Genomic DNA, 11,176 nt, shown 5'->3' with positions numbered 1-11,176 from the left:
GGTGCTCAATGCTTTGGATATAATAGACACTAATATAACTGATCATGATTTGTTGGGATTTTTTGTTTGGAGGCTGAAGGGAAGAAGAGGATTATGAAGAAGGTTTATGCATTGTTCAAGTTGTGCATAGTAAAGGAGAATGATATCTTCTATCAGGCTAAGGTTAATCTCTACCAAGAAAAAGGTGCAACTAGGTTGATTTCTATTGGAAAAGGAATTGGTTAATTGTATCATTAAAGATGGGTAATTTAGCTTGTTTAGGTTCAATTTTTTGTATCTGGAGAGATATCTCCAATATCGTATGCAACTTTTATTTTGGCAATATAAAGGGTACTACCCCCTAGGCAAGGCTTGCTTTAAAAATATAAAATAAAAATATTATATAGATAAATAAATAAGTGAAATGTTGAATCATGTAATGGAATGCAATTGAGAGTAATCTTAAGTAAAAGTAGCATATTAAAAGAGAATAAAAAATAAAATAAAAACTTAAAGGAACTTCTGCTTTCATGGTTCACATAAGAAGAATATTAAATTAGTTTTTTTAAAGTTTAATAATAACTCAACATCTCCATAGCCAAAATCTTTAGATGTCATCAAATAAGTAGTGCCTAAGAAATTTCTTAGCAATAAAATTAAAAATTATATATATATATATATATTCCATTAAAAGCTGATATTATTTTTCTTTTTATTTGTGAGCACTTATCAAACTAGAATGAATTTAGACATGGTGTGAGCTATTGCTCAATGAAAGTTAAGAAGGTGAGTTAAAATAGCTTTTCACAACTTTGATTTCAAAGTTAGCTTTATCTATTTATTAGGCACATCCCATCAATATATTTTGTTCCTCATTTAATTTTGGTGTCTAATAATTTTAGATTGGAGCATTTGTTTTAAATTATATTTAGAGTTACATACGTGCTATGTTTCTAATAAATGAGTAGCCTTTAACAAATTGAATAAAAATAACTAATATTAAAATAAAATATTAAGGACATGTTTTTAAGAGAGTTGTATTATTTCTATGAAGTTAAAAATATTCTACTTTTAATCATCTTAATTAATTTCATTATTTCTTCTTTATTTCTAAATGATAAATGTTCATTCCTTGATAAACTTATTTTAAAGAATTGAATCTTTACATTTTGATGATATTAATGAATCACTAAAAATATTGGACTTGTTTTAATAGTTCAAGTGTGGACTTGATAGGAATGTAAAAAATTAAACTTCTTAAGAATCCTTGTAATCAACAACTAGTTGAGAAAACTCTACAACACCTAACTTAGTGTAGAAGAATTATATGGACTATGCAAAAATAAAATGAATGTTAATAAATAAATAGACACATCTATGTCAACCTCTTCTTTGTGAATCTAGGCTTCAATTGTGGCCTACTAACATGTTAAGAATTATTGCAGTGCAAATAGGTGGTTTCTCTTTAATGGCTTGAGCAAGATTCTTGACCTATTATTGATAGAGTTTGTATGGGCTTAATATTTCAACTATACTACCAAGGCTACTTATTTTAAACTAGTTTTAGTTTCAAAAATTTTCATGAATTGAAGGGGTAAACAAAGAATGCTTTATGAAACTTAAACTAAAATCCTCATTGAAACTAGCAAATATAGAAGAATAAAAAAAAACATATAGATGATAAAAACATGTATTATAAATAGAATCATGTATCCCTAAACAAAACAAAAATTTATGTGTTATTTGCTTAATCTATATTTATAATTATTTTATACCTTTTATAACATTTAATTATTTGACAATGTTTTATTGCTAATCAAATGATACAATCAAGTAGTGTTATGAATCTTAATGAAATTTAAATATATATCACGAAACAATATTTACAATTGTGCGAAAATATGATTACAATACCATGCATTGGAAGTGAAGTAGGTGTTCTTCTATATTTTAAACAATGATTGAATATGTGTTCTTTTCATTTGGTCTTGGTTTCTTAATTGTTATATTGGAAATGTTAATTAATAAGACATGCAACTTTTGAGGTAATGTAATGTGTGTGTGTGTAGGTATATATATATATATATATATATATATATATATATATATATACAGAGAGAGAGATGTATGTGTGCATATTTGTATGTATATGTGTATATAAATATATATATACATATACAAATACATATGTGGATACACACACACACACACATGTGTATATATAGATATATATACAAGTGTATATATATATATATATATATATATATATATATATATATATATATATATATATATATGTATGTATGTATGTATGTATGTATGTATGTATGTATGTATGTATGTATGTATGTATGTATGTATGTATGTATGTATGTATGTATGTATGTATGTATGTATAGATATATGTATATGTCTGAGTATATGTATATGTACACATACATACATATACATACGTGTACATATATATGTATGTATGTATGTATATGTATGTATATAAAATAAAATAAGAGAGATACATTGGAGCTGCTCAATGCTATGGATATAATAGACACTAATATCTTTGGTCATGACTTTTTAAGATTTTTTTGTTTGGAGACTAAAGGGAAGAAGAAGATTATGAAGAAGGCCTGGGCATTGTTCAAGTTGTGCATAGTAAACGAGAATGATATCTTCTATTAGGATAATGTTAATCTCTTCCCAGCAAAAGTTGTAGCTAGGTTGATTTCTATTGGCAAATAAATTGGTTATGTGTATCATTAAAGATGGGTAATTTAGCTTGTTTTTGTTCATTTGTTTGTATCTGGAGAGTTATCTCCAATATCATATGTATGTTCTATTTTTGCACTATAAAGGGTACTACCCCCTAGGCAAGGCTTGCATTAAAAATTAATATTAAAAAATATTATATATGTAAATAAATAAGTGAAATGTTGAATCATGTAATGGAATGCAATTGAGAGTAATCTTAAGTAAAAGTAGTATATTAAAAAAGAATAAAAAATAAAATAAAACTTAAAGGAACTTGTGCTTTTGTGGTGCATGTAAGAAGAATATTAAATTAGTTATTTTTTAAGTTTTATAATAACTCAACATCTCCATAACCAAAATCTTTAGATGTCATCAAATCGGTAGTGCCTAAGAAAGTTCTTAGCAATAAAATTAAAAGTTATATAGATATATTACATCAAAAGTTGATATTATCTTTATTTTTATTTGTGAGCACTTATCAAACTAGAATGAATTTAGACATGGTGTGAGCTATTGCTCAATAAAAGTTAAGAAGGTGAATTAAAATAATTTCACAACTTTGATTTCAAAATTAGCTTTATTGATTTATTAGGCACATCCCGTCAATATAATTTGTTCCTCGTTTAATTTTGGTGATTAATAATTTTAGATTCGAGCATTTGTTTTAAAGTCTATTTAGACTTACATAATGACTATGTTTCTACTAAATGAGTAGCTTTAACAAATTGAATACAAATAACTAATATTAAAATAAAATATTGAGGACATGTTTTTAAGAGAGTTGTATTATTTCTATGAAGTTAAAAATATTCAATTTTTAATCATCTTAATTAATTTTTGTATTTCTTCTTTATTTCTAAATGATAAATGTTCATTCCTTGATAAAAAAATTTAAACATTGAATCTTTACACTTTGGTGATATTCATGAATCACTGAAAATATTGGACTTGGTTTAATAGTTCAAAAATCAAGTGTGGACTTCATAAGAATATAAAAAATTAAACTTCTCAAGAATCCTTGTAATCAACAACTATTTGAGAAAACTCGACAACACATAGAACTTAATGCACAAGAATTATATGGACTCTATAAAAGGAAAATTAATGTTAATAAATAAATAGACACATCCATGTCAACCTCTTTTTTGTGAATCTGGGCTTCAATTGTGGCCTACTAACATGTTAATAATTATTGTAGTGCAAATAGGGTGGTAGTTTCTCTTTAATGGCTTGATCAAGATTCTTGACCTGTTATTGGTAGATTTTTTATGGGCTTAATATTTCCACTATAGTGCCAAGGCTACTTATTTTAAAATAGTTTTAGTTTCAAATTTTGACATGAATTGAAAGGGTAAAGGAAGAATCCTTTATGGAACTTAGACTAAATCCTCATTTAAACTAGCAAACATAGAAGAGTAAATTTAAAAACATATAGATGATAAAAACATGTATTATAAATAGAATCATGTGTCCCTAAATTAAAAAAATAATTTGTGTTATTTCCTTAATCTATATTTATAATTATTATTGTAACTTTTATAACATTTAATTAATTGACAATGTTTTATTGCCAATGAAATGATACAATCAAGTAGTGTTATGAATCTTAATGAAATTTAAATATATATTACAAGAAAAATTATCAATTATGCAAAAATATTATTACAATACCATGCCTTGAGAGTGAAGTAGGTGTTCTTATGCATATTTAACAATGGTAGACTCTACGTTCTTTTTCTTTGGTCTTGGTTTCTCAGTTGTTATATTGGAAATGTTAATTCATAAGACATGAAATTTTTTAGGTGTGTGTGTGTGTGTGTGTGTGTATAAAGAGAGAGAGAGGGAGAGAGAGAGAGAGAGAGAGAGAGAGAGAGAGAGAGAGAGAGAGAGATGTACGTGTTTGGGTATGTTTATGTATATGTGTATATATATTTTATACATATACATATGTATATGCATATACATATGTGGATATATATATATATATACAGACACATGTGTATATACATGTATATATACATATACATATATATACAAATATACAAATGGATATATGTATATGTATATACATACGTACATACATATACATATACGTATACATATACATATACATACATATACATGCATACAATACATACATATACATATAGACGTATACATATACATATATATGTATGTATCTATATAAAATAAAATAAGTTAAGAGATACCTTGGAGGTGCTCAAAGCTATGGATATGATAGACACTAATATCTCTAATTGTGATTTGTTGAAATTTTTTTGTTTGGAGTGTAATGCCCTGCCAAGGGATCCAAAAGAATTAACCTAAAATTTTCCTAAATTTGCCAAACAATTTTTTTTTTTAAACATGAAAGATAAACCATTCATCTCAAATACATAGTAGCAAAAGCAATAACATACATTCAGCCTAAGCATACATAACAAGTTACATTCGTTAAGGATCCCAAGACATTGAGTCACATTTAATCTAATTAATACTAAGTGTAACAACTACCACATCCACATGAAAGAATAATTAAAGAGTCTAATATCCTTAATACACATTTTTTATGAATGCCTCTTGGCAATTAAATTAGAAATGCTCAATCATCCACTATACATGTCATAGGGTATGAAAGGCTTAAAAGATTAAACATATGTAAAAATAAAGATTCATTATCTTCATTGAATCCATGATACAAGTGCAATAAAGTAAATGAAACCATTAACATACATGATACATCCATCCATTAATAAAGATATAACAACCATCGTAAAAGATAACCATCCATCATAAAACACAACTAACTAAGTGCATGGTTCCTCCCAACCGTCAATAGCATCATTAGACCATCATGGGCCCTAGCCATCCCTCTGTGCATAACATCCCAAGTCACTGAAGAGATCATCGATATTATAGTAATAGGAATGTCACTCCTAAAACATGCTACAACATATGCATAAAGAAATCTAACATGTATGAATAAAACATAAGATGATCCTACAAATTAGATAACATCATCTATCATATGCTAATCATCAATATAAAAAAATGTACCAATAAATAACATCGATCATAAGATCCAAGAACAGAATGAACATAAATGCCAACAAAGAATGCTCCAGTCATGGTGTCTCAGATGGATCCCAAATGGTAAGAGTGAAAAAGCACTACCACCTAACCGCATGGAACCTAAATGGACCACTCCCACCATGTTGAGGAGATAATCTCAAGTTTCAAAAAAATACCAAATCACATAACACAAGTACTCTCTAAGTCTAGGAATCCTAAATGTACACTAACTCAAAGATTCCACCACACAGATTGACATCTAATCCTAGAGGCACACAAGACATGTAGGAAACCTACTATGTAAGCAAGAAAGTGTCATCACACAAATCATGCTAGAGTTACCTTGGTAGTCTCTCAATAGACCCCGGCCCCCTAGTGATCCCTATGTGGCCACTAGTATCCCTTCTACTGACGAGGCATACTACAAAATGCAAGGTCATAACCAAGCGTTCTCTCTACTCCCATCCTAATGTATACTAGCACTTGAGGCATGGGCAAGAACATACAATTATCTTATTCTATTCATTTTAATCCCCATTTAGTGTAATTTTTACACTTATTAAAACAACCTAAAATGAGTTACCTTGGCAGCCACTTAGGGCCCTAGCCCCAATTGCAAGCCACTTCTCGACACTACAAGTAGATAACCTACCCTAGGCTCATGAAATAAAAAATCACAAAATCAGCTCAGTCCTATACAAGTAATTGGAAAGCATCATAAAGACAATCCATGATAATCACATTAGTTCTACATGAGTAACCGAAAAGTATCAAATGATAATCATAATAATCATAATAGTTCTCTATAAGAAACGGAAGGCATCAATGATAAATCACAATAACCAATGGTTCTCAATGAGCAACTAGATAGTATCTCAAAGTAATATTGATCGAAGACTCCAAAATGGTCAAGTCAAAACATGTCACAGCATGACATCATCAAGATCAAAACAAACACTTTAGTCCCATCAAGGTGAATAGAAAGTAACCCAAGTATAACTGATCGATGACTCAAAAATGGTTAAGTCAAGTATCTCATATACATCCACCTCACCTTCACGCAAGAAGACTAGAAAGCAATAACAATCAATAAATTGCACACATCATAGAGCATGCCATCGCATTACCATGGTTAGGTTTAGAAAGATCGAGATCAAATAACATCAACATGCCATCACATTCGCATAACTCCCAAGCCTTTGGTAGGCAACCTAATTGGTCAACACTCTAGGACCACCCAAACCCCAAACATGGATAGCATAAAGAACAAGATACAAACAAATATTTTAGTTTGCTTTTGCAATCACATGGTTAAGCCAAATATGAGGTTTCAGTTTTCGATTCAAGTATACTTCAAGTGTATCAACCCATTTATCTTTTCAAATAAAACATAGAATTGCATCTCCATTATTCTAAAACAATTTTCAAATAATGAAAAGGTAATTATTGCTTATGTAAATCATTTCACTAGCACCCATTGACTTTCCATAAAATTAATCGCATTATTTATTAAAAATCAATCAAAAAACTTCCTTTATTTCAAGAAGCATCTTCTGTTATCCTAATCATTAGAATAATACTAATCAACTTTTCAATCCCCTTAAAATGATATTATTGATAATCACATAAATTGCATAACTTAATGACTATTTAAATTTAATTAATTCTAAAATTAATTAAATTAATTAATAATTTCATAGGGTAAAAGAACAAACCTCTATCACCTTTTATAAAGGAGAAGTGATATCAAAATTTAAAGTCTTCAACTTTAATGAAATAAAAGTGGCATTTGTGGTTAGAATTTCAAGATGATGTAAACTAATAAAATGTGTAAAATTGGATGAAGTTTATGTCTATAATTTTTTTTAAAAAATTTGAGAGAAAATTTTATTTATTTTTGAATTTTTAAATTGAATTTTTTAATTTTTTTAAAATAATAAAAATATAGAGTTTTTTTCTCATCAAAAAAATATATGCAAATGTTCATATTTTGAATTGATTTTGGAATATGTTAGATTTAACATGTATACCTAGTGCACCGAAAAAGAAAAATTGAAATTCGGCTAATATTTTTAAAGTTATAACTGGTCAAAGTCAAAGTTATCAAAAATTGACAGCTTTTTTCTCCCGTCAAACTTTTTCCATCAAATCTACATATTTTTTTAAAACAAATTACATATTCTTGAAGAATACTCTCTCCTCTAGTGCAACATAAAAAAAAAATTAATTTTTTAACATAATTTACTATTTTTTTCTTATTTTTGAATAGACATCTTCCTGAATCTTAAGATACCTACTTGTCATATTTTCAAATTATAACATATTATTCATAACCAAAATTTTAAAAAATATATATATATGATCATAATCGTGACTCCGAGAACTAAAAAAGTATATTTTTAGTTTTTAAAAAAACTTCAATTTAGTAGGTCAAATTTCCCTTCAAAGTGAGATGTTTACAGAAGTTCTAATTTTTGCTTGTTTGGCTGCCACATAGACTATTTTGGCTGGAACAGTTTCAGCCAGAACCCCTGTCGACAAATTAAACCGCCAGCGGTTATGTCACTGTTTGATATAAAAAATAGGTTTTTCTTTTCTTTTTTAAAAAATTAAATATATAGGACATCGAAAATTGGAAGAGGATTTTCAAAAGATAATTATTTTTGAAGCAATTTTCAACAACTATTCTATGGATTTAATCAATATTGCAAAGGATCAAATATTTTTAAGGTGCTTTTTTTCTCGTCTACTTATTTTTATTTTTATGTATTATATATTGAACCATTAGCTGGTATTTAGTGAAATCTATATTTATTTATTTTTTTTCTATAGATTGAAATATTCAATGGGTAGTAAAAGGAAAAGATCAAGGAAATATGATAGAAAAAGAGATGACAAAATGAAAGGCAATACAAAACATAGTCAAAACCAACCTATTGAAATCCTTGAACAGGATGAGATTCATGAAGAAAATGAAAGTAATGAAGAGGAAGAAATTGGTAGTTCTATTGATAGAGACAAATTAGAAAGCATAAAAAATTTGATGGATTTGGATGAAGAATTACTTTTTAACCAAATTCCATCTAAAGATATGATAAATAATAAAACTATCAGAAAGCATTGTTAGAACATGTGGGATGAACATTTCAAGGATAAAAGTATATTTGGACAGGCACAATTATTTTTCAAATTATTTAGGAGAAAAGATATGAGACCTGTTTTAGAGTTTTTGGGTGTTGATAACAGGAAAAGCCATGTGCATAATATTAATAAAACAATAGTTGAAAATTTGTAAAATGCTTATAACAAAATTGACAACACAACTCGAGGAGGTGATTTGAGTAATGCACGCAAAGCATTGATGACTAGTATATCTAGTAAAAAATTGACACGTAGAAAAAGATACGTGCAATTTTTGATGTACTACATATATCTAGAAGAATTTTCCAGAGATACATCAAGAGGAGAAATATGCTAGATAATAAAATTGAGAATAACTGGGTGAATATTTGTAGAGTTCCTCAAAAAGACAGGATTTCTGAAGAAGTAAAAAGACAAGTTATTGAATTTTGGACCACACATTCTTGTGTTTCTTCCAACAGGCATGATACTATACAAATTAAAGATTAAGAAATAGGGGCCAAAATTGAACATCCAAAACATTTCATAGATATAACTCAAAGTGAATTATTTGAAGCATTCAAACAAGAATTTTCAAATGTCAAAATATGTCAAAGAATGTTTGAGATTTTATGTCCTTCCTTTGTAAGCATAATAAGACGCGTGAAACTTGTTGTTGTAGAAATCATGTTGAATTTGGTCTACGCTTGCAATCATTTAAAAAAGTTATGGTAGTACTTGATCCTAATTTGGTCATCCCTAGTAGTACAACACAATTTGTTAGGTCCATATTATGTGAAAATTTAGAAGATTCAGATGAATTCAAAGTGCAATGCATCTAAAATCAGTGTGAAGATTGTGCAAATTTACACAAATTTTTTGAAATTATGCAAGTTGAGAATATTAATGAATCCACACTAGTTTCATGGATGAGATATGAATATGAGACATACCAAAATAATAGAGGAGATGAATCCAAAAAAATTGTATTGAAGGAGAGTGAATTGCATTATAATGAGTTCATGACCAAGTTCTGTCCATTGATATATCCACATATCCAACATTGTCATGATGCATAATGGCAAGCTAAACAGTTTCGTGATTCCAAAAATTGTTTTCCACCTGGTTGTATATTTTCAGTTGTAGATTTTTCTGAGAATTATACATTTGCACCTCATACAGAGCTCCAAGGCCAATATTATCATTTTGAACAAGTTGCAATATTTGTGCAAGTGACCTATAGACATGCACAATTTGAGGTGGATCAAATAGAAAGATTGGATGAAAATGAACGCATCATCATCAAAGAGGTTCATTTCTATATTAGTAATGATAGAGTTCATGATAGGAGTTATGTAGCTCATTGTTTTGCAATGTTCTCTGAAGATCTTAAAAATCGTGGAATAAATGTTTCAGAGCACTGGATTTGGTCTGATGGATGTGCAGATTAGTATACACGAAATAGTTACACATTTATTTAACTTTATTTTAACTTATATTTATTTGGACTATTTGATATATGTACACGGATAATTGTAGATACTTATAATGTTTCATGTTCACAGGACAATTCAAATCTGCAAAAGCATTTAATTGGTTAGTAATGCAACATGCTAGAACCAATGTTAGGTTTTTAAAGAATTTCTTTGAAAGTGGACATGGAAAAGGGGAGCATGATGGAATGGGAGCATGTAAAACATGTGCTTCAACAACATGAACTTGCAGGTAAATATATGCATTTTTTAAATGTGCATGTTTAATACTCTAGTAGCATATATTTTAAATTTTATATATACATGCATATTGTGTGTACATACAGGGAATAGGATAGAGAGCGCACATCAAATTGTTGAATGGTGCAAAGTTCATTTTGCTACTTGAGATACTGAATACAATAAGCGTTACTTTTGGGAGGTGAAAGGTGAACTAAGTTATATTTATTTTTAATGTATTTTTCAAATCAAGTTGAGTTTTTAATTAAATATTTATTTTGAAATTTAACAATTATTTTTTGTATTTGTAACAGATATAGATCGATCTAATCCTTACAATTGTCAAACGGTTCCTGGTATTAGAAGTTTACATCAAGTGATGACTACAGGAAACCATAAACCTCCAGTAATTAAAGTAAGAGAGAAAACATGTTTTTGTGATGGTTGCATTAAGGACAATCTAGTGAGTGCATGTGAAAATATTGGGAATGGATATGTTTTACATTGGGATTTGAAGGAGATAGTTAGAAAGCCTCCTTTTGAAG

Source organism: Cupressus sempervirens, chromosome 5, assembly GCF_028749045.1.
Source record: "Cupressus sempervirens isolate cs-2001-9-10 chromosome 5, ASM2874904v1, whole genome shotgun sequence".
Lineage (NCBI taxonomy): Eukaryota > Viridiplantae > Streptophyta > Pinopsida > Cupressales > Cupressaceae > Cupressus > Cupressus sempervirens.
The sequence above is the reverse complement of the archived record's forward strand: the minus strand, read 5'-3'. Positions refer to the sequence as shown.